Consider the following 20528-nt stretch of genomic DNA (forward strand, 5'->3'; position numbering starts at 1 on the left):
AGGGATTTGTATTGGGAGGGGAAATGGGGAAGAGGATTTGTGCTAGTAGGGGACATTTTTTTTTTGAGGGGGGCAATGTGTGTTAGTAGGGATGATTTGTGCTGGGGGGGGGGGGTAGGAGTGGGAGGAGAGGATTTGTGCTCAGAGGAGAAATTTGAGGGGTAGAGGATTTGTGCTCGGAGGGGAAATTTGAGTGGTAGAGGATTTGTGCTCAGAGGGGAAATTTGAGGGGTAGAGGATTTGTGCTCGGAGGGGAAATTTGAGGGGTAGAGGGTTTGTGCTCAGAGGGGAAATTTGAGGGGTAGAGGATTTGTGCTTGGAGGGGAAATTTAAAGGGGTAGAGGATTTGTGCTCGGAGGGGAAATTTGAGGGGAAGAGGATTTGTGTTTGAAGGGGAAAGTTTAAGGGGTAGAGAATTTGTGCTCGGAGGGGAAATTTGAGGGGAAGAGGATTTGTGTTCGAAGGGGAAAGTTTAAGGGGTAGAGGATTTGTGCTTGGAGGGGAAATTTGAGGGGTAGAGGGTTTGTGCTTAGAGGGGAATTTTGAGGGGTAGAGGATTTATGTGCAGAGTGGATTTTTTAAGGGGTAGAGGATTTGTGCTCAGGGGGGTGATTTTGTTTTTTTTTTGGGGGGGGGGGTTGTGCTGGGGGGATTTGGTGAAAGAGAGGATTTAGGTTTGGAGGGGGAGTGGGGGGGCAAAGATTTGTGCTGGCAGGGGGGATTTCAATAGGGGGGACAGATTTGTACTTGGAAGAGAGGGAATTTATGTTTAAGGGTAAACATGCAGATTGGTGCAGGGGAGGGGGGCAGTTTAACATTAAGGATGATCGAACTTTTGAAAAGTTCGGTTCGGCCAGAACATCCGAACTTCCCAAAAGTTCGGCCCGGATTTCAGAACCCCATTGAAATCAATGGGACCCGAACTTCGGTAATCAAAAAACACCATTTTGAAGCCCCGAAACCCAATAAATGCCCCTAGAAAGTGCCTAGGGTTCTGGGTCATGCCCCATTAACTATTAATCACACAAAAAAAGTTCTTAAAAATTGTCATTTTTGATAAAAAAGCCAATTATTGAAAAAAAAAAAAGAGAGATTTTTTGATTTAGTATCTAGGGGGGTCTAAAAGGTGTGCATGTGAAGTTTTAGCTCTGTAGCATGTCCAGAACCATGAAAAAAAAAAGATAATTTTTCAGTAGAACAGGGATGTGGGTCGGGACCCTCCTTTAACTTTAACACCTATATGATCTTTTTTTCTGGTTCTGGACATGCTACAGAGCTGAAACTTCACAGGTACACCTTTTAGACCCCCAGACACAAAATCACACAAAAAAAAGTTCTTAAAAATTGTCATTTTTGATAAAAAAGCCAATTATTGAAAAATTAAAAAAAAAAAAAAAAAAAAAGAGATTTTTACTTTAGTATCTGGGGGGTCTAAAAGGTGTGCATGTGAAGTTTCAGCTCTGTAGCATGTCCAGAACCATACAAAAAGATCGTTTGTATTAGAAAACTTTCAGATCTGATTTTTCACCAATATGGCTTCTCGGTTTTCACACCTTGCCGGTTTAATAGAAGGTATTTTTTTGGGTTCTTTGCAGTCAGGAAAAACATCTGAACTTGTGTATAGCGGTACTGTGCACAAGTTCAGATGTTTTGCCTGCCTCCAAAACCCCCAAAAAATGCCAGCAAAAACACACCTGGGCATCTTTTTTTTGACGTTAGCGGTTTTTTTTGGCATTTTTTGGGGTTCTTTTGAGGCAGGCAAAACATCTGAACTTGTGTATAGGGGGTAAATATACACATATATGTCTGAATATATTGTGAGGGTGGGTAGTTGGAAAACGGCGCTACCTAACGCATGTGCAAGATGCGAGTGAGGAGGAGAAAAAAGTGCTTAGTGCGTAAACGTCACAAAAGAATAATTGTGTACGTGAGTGAATGAATATATATAATTCAAGCCAAGACAATAGATAAATAGATAAAAGAATAATAAATGTGAAGTATGGTAAAACCGTATAGTAAAAAGTAGTGTGTATTTGAATTAGAAATAAAGTGATTTTCAATAGGTGCTGCTGAATAAATAGTATAAAAATACCAAGTAGGAAGGTAATGTTGATTGAATAAAAAATGCCAAATAGGTGAATGATGTGGAATAAATAGTGTTGGGTAAAAAATGCTGAGACAAAGGTAGATAAATAGATTATAAATCAATCCTGAATCATAGAAGCAGTGAGAATATTAACTGTATACCTTTTTGGATGTAATTCTCCGATTCAAACACTAGGTGTCACACTTACCCTACGACCCCAGATGATAAGTATATGAGCCAAAAACAGGATATGGGTATGCTCCTCAAACCTGTCTGCTGATGGTCCCTGCGGACCAAAAAGATCCCATCTGGGTGCAAGAGGGAGAAAAGAGAAAATCTCCTCAGTGTGATAAGTGAAGATCGGGTATACAGTGAGCTAGTAGCGACTCACGCTTAAGTGGTAGATGCAGCAGATCCCTTCAGATAATGGCAGTCTGCGCCGAGGAAGCTTCTGCGTTCCAAGCCTGGGCGAGCTGCGGACCGGAAGTGACGTGGGTTTCCGCCCTACGTACGTTTCGTCATAGGACGTCTACGGGGAGCGGTACCCGTCAGTCGACCTCGCTGTCCTGAAATAGCCAGAGCCATCCCCTCAGCCAATCGTTCGCCCTGATGCATACCTGGGGATAATTACTTGATAATGCAAGACATGTGGAATATGCAGGCTTGATGTGGGATGTCTCATTCAGGCTATAGTAATCATCATATCAGATCATGCTGCCATCTAGTGGATCCATTTTAAATTGCGATAGGATTAAAAAATGTCTTATTTATTGGGAAAAGGATATAAAAGAACTAAGTAAAAAATATATATGTATGTATAAGAGGAGATGTGAAATTGGAAAAAATAAATAAAATATGGGTAAAAAAATAATAAAATAATAAATAAATATAAAGAGGGGTACAGACATTTTTATAAAATTATTTTTAATATGAAATTTAGAGGTGATGAAAACGTGTTTGGTGAGGAAAAAGGGAAGAAGTGCCCAAAGGACATTGGTGATATTATAGTCATAGAAATGTAATATATAGCAAAAAAAACTTATTATAATTAATATTGAGTGCTTACGTCGAAGTTTTTTATTTTTATTTTTTTTTTATTCGGACCCAACTTTTCTATTTGGGCACAATTTACACATTTATACTTCGACGTAAGCACTCAATATTAATTATAATAATTTTTTTTTTTTGCTTTATATTACATTTTTTTCTGCTATATATTACATTTCTATGACTATAATATCACCAATGTCCTTTGGGCACTTCTTCCCTTTTTCCTCACCAAACACGTTTTCATCACCTCTAAATTTCATATTAAAAATAATTTTATAAAAATGTCTGTACCCCTCTTTATATTTATTTATTATTTTATTATTTTTTTACCCATATTTTATTTATTTTTTCCAATTTCACATCTCCTCTTATACATACATATATTTTTTACTTAGTTCTTTTATATCCTTTTCCCAATAAATAAGAAATTTTTTAATCCTATCGCAATTTAAAATGGATCCACTAGATGGCAGCATGATCTGATATGATGATTACTATAGCCTGAATGAGACATCCCACATCAAGCCTGCATATTCCACATGTCTTCCATTATCAAGTAATTATCCCCAGGTATGCATCAGGGCGAACGATTGGCTGAGGGGATGGCTCTGGCTATTTCAGGACAGCGAGGTCGACTGACGGGTACCGCTCCCCGTAGACGTCCTATGACGAAACGTACGTAGGGCGGAAACCCACGTCACTTCCGGTCCGCAGCTCGCCCAGGCTTGGAACGCAGAAGCTTCCTCGGCGCAGACTGCCATTATCTGAAGGGATCTGCTGCATCTACCACTTAAGCGTGAGTCGCTACTAGCTCACTGTATACCCGATCTTCACTTATCACACTGAGGAGATTTTCTCTTTTCTCCCTCTTGCACCCAGATGGGATCTTTTTGGTCCGCAGGGACCATCAGCAGACAGGTTTGAGGAGCATACCCATATCCTGTTTTTGGCTCATATACTTATCATCTGGGGTCGTAGGGTAAGTGTGACACCTAGTGTTTGAATCGGAGAATTACATCCAAAAAGGTATACAGTTAATATTCTCACTGCTTCTATGATTCAGGATTGATTTATAATCTATTTATCTACCTTTGTCTCAGCATTTTTTACCCAACACTATTTATTCCACATCATTCACCTATTTGGCATTTTTTATTCAATCAACATTACCTTCCTACTTGGTATTTTTATACTATTTACTCAGCAGCACCTATTGAAAATCACTTTATTTCTAATTCAAATACACACTACTTTTTACTATACGGTTTTACCATACTTCACATTTATTATTCTTTTATCTATTTATCTATTGTCTTGGCTTGAATTATATATATTCATTCACTCACGTACACAATTATTCTTTTGTGACGTTTACGCACTAAGCACTTTTTTCTCCTCCTCACTCGCATCTTGCACATGCGTTAGGTAGCGCCATTTTCCAACTACTCACCCTCACAAATTATTTCTGCCCCTAAGTTCTTAGGGGTTTGGTTGGTGGCTGCAACCTTATATTTTACTGTTTTTGGCAGTTCACATCCATAGCGCTGGTTTTCTAAATCCCCCGTTTATGTCTGAATATATACCCCTAGACATATATAGGTGTGATAGTAGCAGAAATATATTACTGTAAATGATTTCATTAGCGCAAGCATTTATTTCTGCTACTATCACACCTATATATATCTAGGGGTATATATTCAGACATATATGTCTATATATACCCCCTATACACATGTTCAGATGTCATGTCTGACATCAAACATGTCCTCAAAAAAGCACTGGCAGTGGCAGCCCCTGCAGCATAAAAAATGTTTGGCTGGTGAGAAGCCATATTCCAGTTCCGAAGCTATTCAGAGAAATGATCATTTCTCTATAGCGGTCACCCTGCTATGGAGGGGTTTTGTCACCCTGCCATAGCAGTCACTGCCAGTTAACCCTACACTACACTACGGTCCCCTGACACTTAACACTTTCCCTACAGAAACTCAATTTTTGAAGCTAACTTAAGTGTAAAGGAGCACTCTAACTACACTAGATATCCCTTTCCTCACACTATTAAATAGCTAAATGACACTTTTAAAGTAAAATTAACAGAACTGCTTCCACTCTCTTCCATGTCCAGTATAACAATGCTAGGAATATGGCGGGGGCGATCTTATATACTGGGGGGCGTATTCATTAATGATTGGTCTAGGGACCCCCTAGTTACTCCAATCACATTCCTAGCATTCTCCTGCCCCCTCAATTGGCTTTTGCTAATGGTTCTGGTCCAATCACGGCTTTTAAAGCCCATTTCCTGAAGCATTGCATTTTGGGCGGTTCTGGTTGCCGAATTCCGAACTTTTTGGGCAAAAAGTTCTAAATTCGGCCGAACCTCGAACACCCAATGTTCGGGCCGAACCGATGGTGGACCCGAACCGTTCGATCATCCATATTTAACATGTTTGCCCTGGGCTCTAGGTGATCTAGTCCCGGCACTTGGCAGCATTGTCACACAGTATAAGCCCTTTTAGAAGCACTATGGAGGTGGGCGGCTGTTGCCACAGAGGGCAGGAAAGGCTCTATATATGATAGTCTAGTGAATTGTCAGTTACAGTAGGTGGCGCTATATTTGTATATTTGTAGGGTAAAAACTTAATTAAAACCAATGAGTGAGAACCCCCACACTTTTTATCTGTTATGCAGCTTTCTCCTTTTGCACATGTTTTTGATACAAACCTGTTTATAATTTTTCAGATATTGATTGATATTGCTTGTCTTCCTGATGAAGAGGGCTTAAGACCCGTAACACATGTCAAAGAATTAACAACGAACCCATCACCTCACTCCTATGATGGCTAATGGGGTAACATGACACAACTATTGGAGATGATAGTGGATGTTGTAATTTATTTTCACATTTTTTACATGCATGTGTGATTTCTTTTATACATTATATATTTTAATATTATATGCCAATAAAAACTCAACATTTTATATACTTTCCTCTGTTTGATGGTACCATTAAAGTCCTGACAGGTTTCAAGTAGTTAAGATTTTGAAGTATATATATTTAGGATATGGTAGCAGGCAACATAGGTTTCCCTTTTAAGGTTTCCTCTCTACCAATTTTTTGATTGCTGTTCTTCCATTATGACTAGGGTTGAGCGAACATGGACTGTATTATTCGGGTCCGTACCGGATAATTGGATTTTTGTTACCCGGACACGGACCCGAAAACTTTACTGTATATTCGGGTTTAAAATCCGTGTTCGGTAATTTTATTTCCTGTTTTGAATGTAATGGCGCGGTTTTAATGGCGCGGTTTCAACAGCCAATCAACAAGCGTTTAACTGGTGTGCCATAGAAGCCATCACAGCCATGCCTACTAATGGCATGGCTGTGATTGGCCAGCTGAAGCATGTGACCCAGGTCTTTATAAGCTAGAGACACAGCGCGGTGCGCGTCAGTCTGTTCTAGTGTAGGGAGAGAGCACACAAAACGGTGCTGGCTGCTGCTGATTAGGGACAGAGACAGGAAAAAAAAGCATTGTGGCTGAAAAGAATGTAGGGACAGGTCGGAGTGTAGGCAGGGAAAGATAGAAAAGCATTTTAAGGACAGGCTGGAGAGAGTAGGCAGGGAGAGATTAGGAGACACAGGACAGAACAATCGTCCGTTAGCGATCTACATCGATTTTGCTGTGTGGGGGGTGGTGCAGTGAACAATCTTTTTGCCCTCACTTGAGCCCACTGAGGAGGAGGAGGAGGAGGGAGAAAAAAAATATTTTTATCAGTCTGTTGTGTGCAGCGTTCAGCTATATTTTACTACAGAGTGCTGTTCTAATCTGCTATTTAAAAATTACAAATTTAAAGGGGAATTTTTTTTTTCCCTTCATAGCCTGCTGCTGACCGTGACATAAAACATAAGACACTGCTGTGTTCACATGTGCTGTGAAAAATCACCAATTTTATATACTTTTTTCTATTCCGCTATTCAATATACACCCTTTTGGGGGTAAAAAAAATGAAATTGCGGCATAGTCTGTATCGGTACGTGTGAGATACACCTTTAAAATTTGTTTGGCGCATCTCCTTACACCGCCGAGGATTGCAGGGCGCTTCAGTTTGCCTCCTGTTCCGAACTCCTCCTACTTTTACTCCTCTTCCTCATCCTCAGCCTCCCTTTAGGGTACAAAAAATTGTAATCGGGGACTAGTCTGTGTTTGTACGTGTGAGATACCCCGTTTTATATACTTTTTGCTATTCCGCTATTCAATATACACCCTTTTGGGGTGAAAAAAATTAAATTGCGGCATAGTCTGTATCGGTACATGTGAGATACACCTTTTTATATACTTTTTCTATTCCGCTATTCAATATACACCCTTTTGGGGTAAAAAAAATGAAATTGCGGCATAGTCTGTATCGATACGTGTGAGATACACCTTTTAAATTTGTTTGGTGCATCTTCTTCCACCGCCGAGGATTGCAGGGCGCTTCAGTTTGCCTCCTGTTCCGAACTCCTCCTACTTTTACTCCTCTTCCTCATCCTCCCTTTAGGGTACAAAAAATTGTAATCAGGGCCTAGTCTGTGTTTGTACATATGAGATACACCGTTTTATATACTTTTTTCTATTCTGCTATTCAATATACACCCTTTTGGGGTGAAAAAAATTAAATTGTGGCATAGTCTGTATCGGTACGTGTGAGATACACCTTTTTATATACTTTTTTCTATTCCGCTATTCAATATACACCCTTTTGGGGTGAAAAAAATGTAATTGCGGCAGAGTCTGTATTGGTACGTGTGAGATACACCTTTTAAATTTGTTTGGCGCATCTCCTTCCACCGCCGAGGATTGCAGGGCGCTTCAGTTTGCCTCCTGTTCAGAACTCCTCCTACTCCTCTTCCTCATCCTCATCCTCCCTTTAGGGTACAAAAAATTGTAATCGGGGCCTAGTCTGTGTTTGTATGTGTGAGATACACCGTTTTATATACTTTTTTCTATTCCGCTATTCAATATACACCCTTTTGGGGGTAAAAAAAATTAAATTGCGGCATAGTCTGTATCGGTACGTGTGAGATACACCTTTTGAATTTGTTTGAGGCATCTCCTTCCACCGCCGAGGATTGCAGGGTGCTTCAGTTTGCCTCCTGTTCCTAACTCCTCCTACTCCTCTTCCTCATCCTCTACCGCCTCCTCATCCGGTCAGCGTAACACCTTCACCACAAACTTCAGCACAGCCAGGGGTAAACGACATCAGGCAGTTTTAAAACTTGCCTGTTTGGGTGAAAAATCCCACACCGCGCAGGAGTTGTGGAGGAGCATGAAACAGCAGACCGATGAGTTGTTGGTGCCAGCGAACCTCAAGCCCGGCCTGGTGGTGTGCGATAATGGGCGAAATCTCATAGCAGCTCTGGCCCTAGCTGGTTTGACGCACATCCCTTGCCTGGCGCATGTGCTGAATTTGGTGGTGCAGAGGTTCCTTAAAAATTACCCCGATATGTCAGAGCTGCTGCAGAAAGTGCGGGCCGTCTGTGCGCACTTTCAGCGTTCTCACCCTGCTGCTGCTCGCCTGTCAGCGCTGCAGCGTAACTTCGGCCTTCCCGCTCACCGCCTCATATGTGATGTGTCCACAAGGTGGAACTCCACCTTGCACATGCTGGAAAGACTGTGCGAGCAGCAGCAGGCCATAGTGGAGTTTCAGCTGCAGTACGCACGCGTGAGTCGCTCTGCAGAACAGCACCACTTCACCACCAATAACTGCGAGACCTGTGTGCTTTGCTGTGCTGTTTTGAGTACTCCACCAACATGGCCAGTGCCGATGATGCCATTGTCAGCTTAACTATCCCACTTCTATGCCTCCTTGAAAAAACGCATCGGGCGATGATGGAAGAGGATGTGGCACAGGAGGAGGAGGAGGAGGAAGAGGGATCATTTCCATGGCTTTTAGGGCAGTCATTCACAAGTGGCTCCGAGGGTGGGTTCCTGCACCCACAAACGCCAGGTACACAATTTTCCAGCAGGGGCACAGTTCTGGAGGATGAGGAGGAGAAGGAGATGGAGATGGAGGAGGAGATGGAATCATGTTTACAGCAGTGTGGCACCCAGGCCAGCTCATGGCCATCACTGGTGCGTGGCTGGGGGGGATACAGAAGACACAGACGATACACCTCCCACAGAGGACAGCCTTTCGTTGCCTCTGGGCAGCCTGGCACACATGAGCGATTACATGCTGCAGTGTCTCCACAACGACCGCCGAGTTGCCCACATTCTAACTTGTGCTGATTACTGGGTGGCCACGCTGCTGGATCCCCGTTACAAGGACAACGTACCGTCCTTAATTCACTCACTGTAGCGTGATCGCAAGATGCGCGAGTACAAGCGCACACTGGTAGACGCAATGCTGCTGGCATTCCCACCTGACAGCGGGGCCACAGTGGAAGCACAAGGCCAAGGCAGAGGAGGAGGAGGAGGAGGAGGAGGAAGAGGTCGCCAACGCAACCAGGGCACCACCAACACCTCAGAAGGCAGGGTTAGCATGGCCGAAATGTGGAAAAGCTTTGTCAGCACGCCACAACAAACAGCAGCACCAGCAGCTCATATGGAATGTCTTAGCAGCATTTCACCAACATGGTGGAGCAGTATGTGTGCACACTCCCACATGTAGTGAATGACGGGTCTGCCCCCTTCAACTTCTGGGTCCCCAAATTGGGCACATGGCTTGAGCTTGCCCTTTACGCCTTGGAGGTGCTGGCGTGCCCTGCAGCCAGTGTATTATCTGAACGTGTATTTAGCACGGCTGGGGGCGTTATCACAGACAAGTGCAGCCGCCTGTCCAGAGACAATGTGGACAAGCTCACGTTCATTAAAATGAACCAGGCATGGATCCCACAGGACTTTTCCGTACCTTGTGCATAACAGAGATGGATACCGGCCTTACCCAGCCATTGTTATATTTTTTATCTTTCTCACTCTTTTGGGGTGTAACCTAATTTAAAATGACTAAAAAAAAGCAGTGTTGGCTACCTCGTCCCCCTCCACCGCCGCTCCCACCTACACCGCCACATCCACCGCCACCTCAACCTCCCTCCTACTCCATATGGGCCTCATCCTTCACAGAATTTTTTTTATTTTTGCTGTTTTTTTGTTGTTTTAAGTTATTTCCCTATCCACATTTGTTTGCAGAGCACTTGCCATGCTCTTAATTACATTTTGCTGCCATTTGCAGCACTCTATCCCTTTCCATTGTTTTTTTAGAGCCATTTTAGTGCCTGAAAGTTCAGGTCCCCATTGACTTCAATGGGGTTCGGTGTCCAGGTCAAGTTTGGAAAAAGTCCGGGTCACGGACCCAGACTTTTTTTTAAGTTCGGCCGGACCCACCGAACACGGACATCCAGGTGTCCGCTCAACTCTAATTATGACTCTTTTGGGATCCTTAAACTTCAGGTGGACCTTTACCAAATCATTCATCTTAATCACTGTAACTGTCTGTTGACCTTTTAAGGGTAAATCTAGGCTCCATCCTACAGCTGGTCCCAACTCAAACCCCAGTGCAAACAAACTAATGGTTAGGAAGCAGGAACTGGCATTTCTCTGACACCAACTCCCACTGCCCACTGCCATGCCAAATATTATCATGAGGCTCCAACCTAAAGAACCGCCTACCACCAATAAAGAGCTCAGGATGGGTTCCTACAAACAGGGAAGTCTTGCCAGCTTTGTTGGCTGCATAGGTTTATAAACAGCATGTGTCATAGCTCAGATAACACACTAGTGTAGATGCACTTAGGGTGGTCTGAATTATGCCCATGTACTGTAAATATTATGGTTCTCTGAAGGACTGCATCGCAATGCCAAATTTTACCAGTAACACTGAGGTCAAAACCAGTAATTGCAGCTACTAAGAAAACCTAGTAGCTGGGGAAGGAGGTGACTCCACCCAGTGGTGTATTTAGGTTTTGTACTGCCCTAGGCCTTACTATGTTTGCGCACCCCCAAATTTAAATTTGACCCACCCCTTCCTGTAAAGGCCACACCCTTTTTGGTTTATGACCCACCCTGTCATCTGTACACCACAGACCACAACCACAGTCTATTGGTGCCCATCAGTATAGCCTCATCAGTTCCCATAAGTTCAGCCTAATCAGTGCCCATCAGTGCCGCCTTATTACTGCCCATTAGTGCAGCTTTATCAGTGCAGCATATCAGTGGCTATCAGTACAGCCCCATCAGTGGCCACCAGTATAGCCTATCATACCGGGCAGGTAGCAGTGTGACTGCTTTATGGGGGTGCCAGACTGATTTGCCTCCTGGACCCTGCCCTCTGGCCCAATTCGTCCCATAATACTGGCACTAAACTAAAAGTGTAGTGTAAGCCGGCAGGGACCCTTTTCATGTGGGAGTTGGGAGGAGGCTGGTTCTTTTTCATTCGGTGTGCAGCTTTTTTGCTTCCCCCTGCAAAGTGCCGCCCTAGGCCTTGGCCTTGTCAGCCTAGGCCAAGATACAGCACTGACTCCACCACCATGTTACTTTAAGATGTCACAGGCAATTTGCTTATTGACATGAGAATTGAGAACCAGTGCAACATTTTCTTCAAACACTTGTGGAGGTACTTTATAATCCAGTTTGAATTTACTAAATATATCTGTACTAGACTGCTTTAGGGCAGAATACCATGTTCTTGCTTCACCCTCACCGATCTTACTCCTTATTAACTGGATCAAGATCACATTGTGCTTCACTGAACAAATATTTGAACATCTACTTCCCCTTATGCAGAACAAAAGAGGCAATGATTATTTTAATATTAATAGAACAAATGGAGACACTGTGCTTTCACTTGTTAGCACACTGCTAAGGGTTCAGTGTATTGTAAACCCAGTGAATTGATATCATAGCTTTCCCTAAAACGTACCTTCAGAACGATACCATGTGTTGAATGAATCTGTCCAGGTGCCATTCAACAACAGTTTAAGGAATCTTGTTTTAGGTTTAGTGCACTCAAACAAAGAGGTGAATCCTATTGAAGTCAATGGGGGGGGGGGGGGGGTAAACATTGTTAAATTCTGGCCATTTTGAGGGCTAATAGGCAAAGTATTGTCAAGAAGCCATGGGAATCTGGGCACTGCCATAGGAGACAGGTACTAATGCAATAAAAAAAAATGGAATTACCCTAAGGTGGGGAGAGGATCTTTCCATGCAGCCTGGAGGGCAACATTCAAAATACAGAGAGTATTTAACCCTTTTACTGCCGAATGGGGGTACAGAGGAGCAGAACCACTTCAGCAGGTCAGCCTAGAAACCCCTAAGTTGGTGGAATGTATTAAGACTATAAACTCATGGTAGCATCAGGAACCATGGACTTACACCCAGGTGATGCTTGACATTTTTGTGAATAGATGTGATCTGTGGCTAACAATCCCCTGATCACACTGAAAAGGCATGAACAGATAGCGGCAGACAGTGAGTGAGTGAGTTTGCAACCTAACATGTCTGCCCATCTCTGTGGATCTCATGCAGCAGCCAACCGCTGATGATCACATCCAGAAGTTATTTGACCACTGCACCTTTGCAGTTGGGATAATGCCAGAGAGGCAGCCACACTTTAATGGAGCTGGCACCTGCCTTACCTAAGCCAGCCAGGGGGAAATAATACAGTGCATGAGTATCTTATTGCCCTAACACTGAGGAGCAGAGTCAACGAGGAGGATAACAAAGACCAGTATACCCAGGATATCTGTTAAGAGTTTATGACTCCTATTAGTGGGAGCCCATATCAACTGGTGAGTGGGCACACTGAAGGGGAGCACGATTTGCACCTTATTTGAATCGACAGCACTTTGACACTTTTTTTGCATGACAGATTAATTTGTTCTACAATCATGAAAATATAAGGTCATGGACATTTACACAGAGATTTTGTTGATGCAATCACCTATTATCCTATTATATATTTGTTACATTATTTATAATTAGGAATTGATTTATGTATTGATACACTGATCACAAAGTTTATTAGAGGGAAGACTTTCCCCTTTAGGTAGCGCGCTATATAATTTTCTTTTTGGGAATTAACCTCATACTAGCCACACCTGCGTTCCAGCTCCAGCCCGACCTCACTCCAGCCAGCAGCTTCTTCGAGTGGATGACGTCATACCCGGCATGCCGATCCCCAGAGACAGTCTGCATGCTTATAGCAGCTTCCTTTTCATCTTACCGGCCCAGGTCCCCATACCATTGGAATTTTACAACCTAGATCTCAGAGTATCGCTGTCTACCTCTTACCACAGCCCTGGCACATCTTTCTGGGATTCCAAGGGCCAGGGGCTCCATATGGATTACCTGTGTACTGTTTGAGTAAGAAGTAAATGCTCCTCTTTGGGTACCCAAAACAAACAAAAAATCCCAATCAACATACAATAAAAAAAAAAAAAATGAAAACCCCAAAATTGCAACCCAATACACAAAAGGCAGCTTTTTAAACAGAAGGCTTGCAGCATAAAAAAAAAGCAATTTAATGTAAGATGAAGGCCCCATCAAAAAAAAAAAACAATATACCTTTAAACCTATTAATTTTAAATAAAATGAAAACACTAAATTACCACCCCCCCCCCAATAAGAAGTCAGTTTTGAAAACAGAGAAGCCACTGAATACAATCATAGACAAAACCCTCTCCCAATAATAAGAATGAACAACAAAAGCAGGAAAGAGGTGTTATTTCCCCAACGGGCTAGCAATGAGAATTAAAGGATAAGTTCACTTTTTTCAATAAAATAATAAATGGACGTTTCTTTGCAGGTAGAAAAATGTATATTTACTATTTTCTTTCTTTTTTTTTGTAGGAGCCTGAAAATCATTGCACCCGTGATCAGCAGATTCCTACAGACTGTCAGTGTGAATTGTCTGCCCCCCTACATCGTATGGGCAGACAGTTTTAAACTGACAGGAAGAAACAATGAACTACCAGAGCATTCATCAGGGTGAGAACTACCAGCCAACAGCTACAAACACTGTCGCTACTTGCAGTTCATTGATACCCAGGTATCTATGAATCAATGACACGGCCATGTGGGTGAAGCCCCACACGGTCGCACTCTTTTCAAATAGTGACAGTGGGTTTGGGAGACGATACCTGTTCTGCTGTCACAGGGAGTACAGGGATTGGGCAGTGGCTGTAGGATTGGGAACATGTTACATGTTCCACCCTAAAAACGGGTGGCCTGTGTAACATATTCCCGAAGCTGAACTTATCCTTTAAGGCATATTTTCCTAACTGACCTAATCTTTCACTATGCAATTTGTTAGCTTTCTCTATGCTTTCCCTCCAACAGCTTCCAGTTCACTGACACTATGGCTGCTCTGTGCCCCCATTTTTATAGGGTGGAAACTTGACTCCCTAATGCTTGCTTGGTATAGCTGTAACTGGTGTATATGAGAAAAAAAAAATGGAAATACAGGTGTCTGGGATAGACCCCCTGTATAGAATGGACTTTAGAGGCACATTCATGAGACAGATGTAACACATCAATGTGGAATAAAATCACATTTTATTTAATATACATTAAAACCAATGCATGTTAAAATAAGGGACTGCCCCGAAGTGTAAGGAGACAGCCTATTAGTAAGAAATATACATACAATAATGAAAATTATGAGTCACAGGTAGGTGAATGCAGTGAGAACCAAGTGTGGAGTAATATAACAGACATACCCAATGTTATACATACAGCAGATTTAACAGAACGCCTATATATGCATGTTGCATGATCAGGAGAGAAGGTATTCCAGTAGCGGACATTTCTAATGACAAGATAATTTTAATATATATATATATATATATGGTTTTTGGTGTCAATTTATTATTGATGTTTAATTTGAACATAGCTAGAGAACCGACCACGTTGTGCTCTCATGCTTATTGTGGTCAGTTTTGTAAAGGAACGCAGAGGGATTTGCAGGCACACCAGGGATTTTACACAAAGTAAGCAATACAAAGAGAAGAGGATACTTTTTCATACAAGTACATGTTATAGCGAGCACATATCAGGAATATGGAATGTTGCTTTTACATATTATTTAAGTCTTGCCAAGTTAAAGCAGACAGGCTAATGTAAAACAAGGTAGCGCCAACACGATAAAAATTATGACAATAAAAGTCCATAATCTTATAAAAAGAAAAAATACATCCAGCACCAAATATTTGAGGTGGAGTATTTATACTTAAAAGTCCATATCAAAGTGAAGGGAAAGTACATTCAGCACCAGTGAGTTGAGGTATATGAGATGCAGCGGTCACCCCGTGGGTATTTCAAAGTGCTTACCGGATAGACATGACCCTCAAATTATAGAGCTGTCATGTAAGGCATTGATGGCAAGTATTCGGCAGTAATGATACCAGACAAGTAATGATTGGGTGACTTCCAGCTTAATTTGAAGATGATATACCTCAGGACAAAAGGAGACTGGAATAGTGAAGTATGTCCCAAAGAAAATAAAGTTTATTAAGAGATGCAATTACATAAAACCCATGAAAAGCCGGCATATAAACAAAATCTGCAAAGACCGCTGTATAGGTGTGCTGTCGTCCCACGTAAGGTGCTGCCTTGCGCGTTTCTTCATCAAATTGACATCATCAGAGACATGACGCACCAGGAAGCATTGTTCAGTGCGTTCCAGAAATGGAAACCACGGCTCCTCCACCGGATATGACAAACCGCAAACCTGCGTTCCAAGCCCTGATTACACCTCCGGAAATAACAGCGCAGCCATATAAACAATAATAATGGCCTCAATCCTGGAAAATAAATGCCATATATATATATATATATATATATATATATATATATATATATAATCACAAATGGCAACTTAAACTTGGTCTGATGATCTGAATGACAAATTACTTAATAAAAACAATTCAAAAGACATTAAATATGACAATAGAAAAAATAAATAAAAAATGTGAAATTAATACCACAAAAAACGATTGTGAGAACCAAATACATTAATAAAAACAGGCGCACCCATAAGAAATGGAGATATGAAAGATGCAAATATGAATATATAACTACTCTTTAAAAGAGGAATGAGCTATGAAAATAAAAAATATATAATAATAGGGCTAACTATTATTAATGTAACAGTTAACATCCCATTCGATGTTCAGACCCCACAGAGTTTAAGATTTAATGACATAAATCCAGCAAACAGACTGCCTGATAGCAATCATGGTATGAAGCATGTACTAACTTTCCACATGTTGCCTTGTCACATTATTGATCCACTAAAGCTGTGGAAAATAAGCAGTACTTCCTGCTATGGGGTAGCAGGTGCTTTCTACCCTGCCTTCTACAATAGAACACTTGGTGCCTTGGTAAATAAGTGTGAAACCTAAATGACATCACATGAGGGTGGGGAGAGAATCCTTTGATCTGTTTAAACTCCAATCAAACATTCTTATGACTCGGTTCACATATTGTTGCCCCGTATCGCAGACAGAATTGCAGCGATTCTGCCGGCAATCCTGTATCAGGGCAAATTGCGGAATGCCCATGCGATTCCCGTCACTTCCAATGGCACTTCCGAGGCAGCGCGATTTTGCCGCGATTATTGTCCGACGAATCACGATAAATACGTGCAAACAGAATCATGGGATGCCTGCCAGTATAAGAACTTCTTTTGGGCAACAGGCACCCCGCGATTCTGGCTGAGCGATTTTACCGTGATTTGTCGGGTGACAATAGCGGCAAAATCGCACCACATTTGGGGTGCCATTGGAAGTGACGGTAATCTCACGGGCGTCCTGCGATTTGCTGTGATTCGGGATCGTGCAGAATCCGGGATGCCAATATGTGAATGGAGCCTAAAGCCCAACTCCTGACAAATAAAAAATGATCCCTTGCAGCGGGGATTAAAAACAGGGTTAATAGGTTTTTTCATCTAGGGTAGAGGAGTAACAGTTTGAGTTATCTCTTATATTCTGCTCCCTTGGCAGGCAACACTCCCCAACGATCTGGCGGTGGACTGTCCCTCTGCGTTCCTCATGTCTATTGCAGGGATATGGACCCTGCTCTGATCTTGAAGGCCTCAAGACTTTAAACCAGTGGAGTGTGGGGGGAGGGGGTTGCAGATGCTGCAGGGACCAGTCTAGCAACAGGGGAAATGGAGGATCAGGTAAGTCAATCTTTTATTGTTCCTCTAGGGTTAGACAAGCAATTAACACTTGCAGTTCAGGCACAGGCCCACTACAAGGGATCATTTTTGAAGCTGAACTGTACATATGACTTTCCTTCCATAGTTACATTTGTCCCATTTGGACCAATGTAAGTTTGTATATCTCATACCTGAGTGATCCCTGTTAAAGTGGCACATCAATATATTAGTTGCCTTTGCAAAAGTGATAGAAACACTCTTCTGGGTCCTGTGCTGTTTGGTTTCCCCTCTGCATAGTAACCACAGGGGGGAACAAGGAGTTCTCTGGTTGGAAGCGGTAGAGGGACAGTATCATTATACTCTCCACTCTTTGTTTGCAATCCAATTCAAAGGAGCAGCCTAGGGTGACAGCATTGCTCCTCAATATATACTGTATATAAAGCATAGTGAAATGTGTTACTGGCAGGTTCACTAGGTGAAATAAAAGAAAAAAAAAATTGAGTTTTAATTCATACTTGCCTGTAAAATCAATTTCTTGAAGTACATAACGGGACACAGAGCCATAAATCATAACATATGGGTTATAATGCCACCTATAGGTGAAGGACACTGGAGACCATTCAGAATTGACGACCCCCTAAATAACCCCTCCCACACTGGAAGTACATTAGTTTTGTACCAAGCTATAAAATACACAATAGAAGAGGGGAGGGACCTCTGTGTCCCGTGATGTACTCCAAGACCATATGGATTTTACAGGTAAGTATGAATTAAACATCAATTTTTCTTTTTGTACAGGACACAGAGCCATGAATCTTAACATATGGGACGTCCAAAAGCAATGCATCTGAGGGGAGAGGGAAACCAAAAATACCGCCATCTGACCCTTAACAGAAGGATTACACTGCTGCCTGCAGCACAAAAAGCAGACTCCTCCTGGGTCCCAACATCCACTCTATAGAAACGAGTGAACGTATGCACCAAAGACCAGGTCACGCCCTTGCAAATTTGAGCCATAGAGGCCCGATGACGATGTGCCCAAGAGGCACCTACTCCTCTGGTAGAATGTGCCTTTACAGGAAAAGGTGGAACCTTTCCTACTAAACCATACGCCTGGGTAAAAACCTGGCGAATCCAGCAGGAAATCATAGATTTAGATGCTACCAGCCCCTTTCTGGAGCCTTTTGGCAGTACAAACAAGCTCTCGGTCTTACGAAATCTAAGGTGTTTCCTGTGAATAAAATTTTAGTGCATGCATTACATCAAGAGATTGCAATAACTTTTCCTCCTCTGAGTGAGGATCTGGAAAAAAAGAAGGTAATATAATGTCCTAAATCAAATGAAAGGCGTACACTACCTTGGGCAAAAAATCTGGATGAGGACATAAAATCACCCTAGCTTGATAAAATATCAAGAATGGCTCTTTACAAGAAAGAGCTGCTAGTACCGATACCCTTCTAGCCAAAGTTATTGCAATCAAAAAGACCAGTTTCTTGGTCAAAAGAACCAGTGGAATCTGCCCCAGAGTTTCAAAAGGCTGTTTTTGCAAAACCGCCAACACCAAATTTAAGTCCCAAGGACACAACGGTGGCTTCACCGGTGGAAGCAAACGCAATATTCCCCGGATGAAGGTTTGAACCAACAAATGGGATCGACCGGTTCCTGGAAAAATAAAACGATAAAGCTGAAATCTGCCCTTTAATCAGGCTAATTTCATATCTACCCCTGCTTGCAGGAAGGATATAATTCTCCCGATAATATATGTGCGGTGATGCCATTTCCTGGCTTCACACCAGGCAATCTAGGATTTCCAGACCCTGTAATAAATATTTCTAGAGACTGGCTTCCTGGCATTTATCAGTGTATGAACTGCGGGGCCAGATACACCCTGCTCTTCCAAGATTAAGGCTTCAATAGCCAAGCCGTCAAATTTAGAGACTGTACAGCAGGGTGGAATATTGGATCTTGAAAGAGCAAGTCTGAATGCAGTGGAAGGACCCAGGGCCTCGTCACTGCCAACCACTGGATTTGTGCATACCAAATCCTCCTCAGCCAAGCCGGAGCTACCAGATTTACTGGTTTCCAGTCCAGCTGGATTCTGCGCAACAAACGCGACATCGGCTGTACCAGAGGAAAGGCATACATCAGGGAATACTCCTCCCAAGGAGTCACCAGAGCATGCACTCCGACTGCCAGTGGATCCCTGGTCCTGGACACAAATCTCCCCAATTTGTTTTGAACCTTGATGCCAACAGATCTACGTCTGGGACCCCCCAGCGTAGGCAGATCAATTAAAAAATCTCAGGATGTGAAGACCATTCCCCCTGAAACATCTGTTGACGGCTCAAGAAATCTGCCTGCCAATTCTCTATTCCTGGAATGAATACTGCTGTCAGGCATGGCACAAACTTCTTTGCCCAGGACAGAATAATATCCACCTCTTTCTGGGCTGATTGACTCCTTGTGCCTCCTTGATGATTGACATAAGCCACGGCTGTGGCATTGTCGGATTGCACCTTGACTGGGTGACCCCGAAGTCTGGGCGTCCAGAATTTCAGAGCCCGACTGACTGCATGAATTTCCAAAATATTGATGGGGAGATGACACTCTACCCAAGACCATTTCCGCTGGACAGTGGCTTCCTCCAGAACCGCTCCCCAGCCAGAGAGACTGGCATCTGTAGTCACTACTTTCCAGGTCACTGGAAGAAAGGATTTCCCCTTCTCCAGATTTCTGGTCAACAACCACCAATTCAGACTCTGCCATACTCTTGGTAGCAGAGATATGAGCCAGTCCAGGACAGAATTTTTCTGTTCCACGCAGACAGAACGTTGTTCTGCAAGGGTCTATCATGGAATTGAGCATATGGAATTGCCTAGAACGTGGACACCATTTTCCCCAGTAACATCATGCAAAGATGTATAGATGGATATCTCAGTCTTACTATAGCCCGAACCTGACCGTTCAGCTCTGAGACCCTTCTTGCTGGCAAGAATATCTTTGCCTGCACCCTGTTGACAAGAAACCCCAGGATTCCAGACGCTGGACTGGCTGTAATGCTGTTCAGTATCCAACCCAGACCTTTTATAAAAATGTACAGTCTGAAGGATATTTTAGCTTAGAGCCGACGCCGATTGATCTATTAGTAATAGATCATCCAGATATCCTATTATCAATATCCCTCTGGACCTTAGAACAGCCAATACAGGAGCTAGGATATTTGTGAACACTCTTGGTGCTGTGGCCAACCAGAAGGG

Source organism: Pelophylax lessonae (assembly GCF_965119305.1).
Source record: "Pelophylax lessonae genome assembly, chromosome: 3".
NCBI classification, from domain to species: Eukaryota; Metazoa; Chordata; class Amphibia; order Anura; family Ranidae; genus Pelophylax; species Pelophylax lessonae.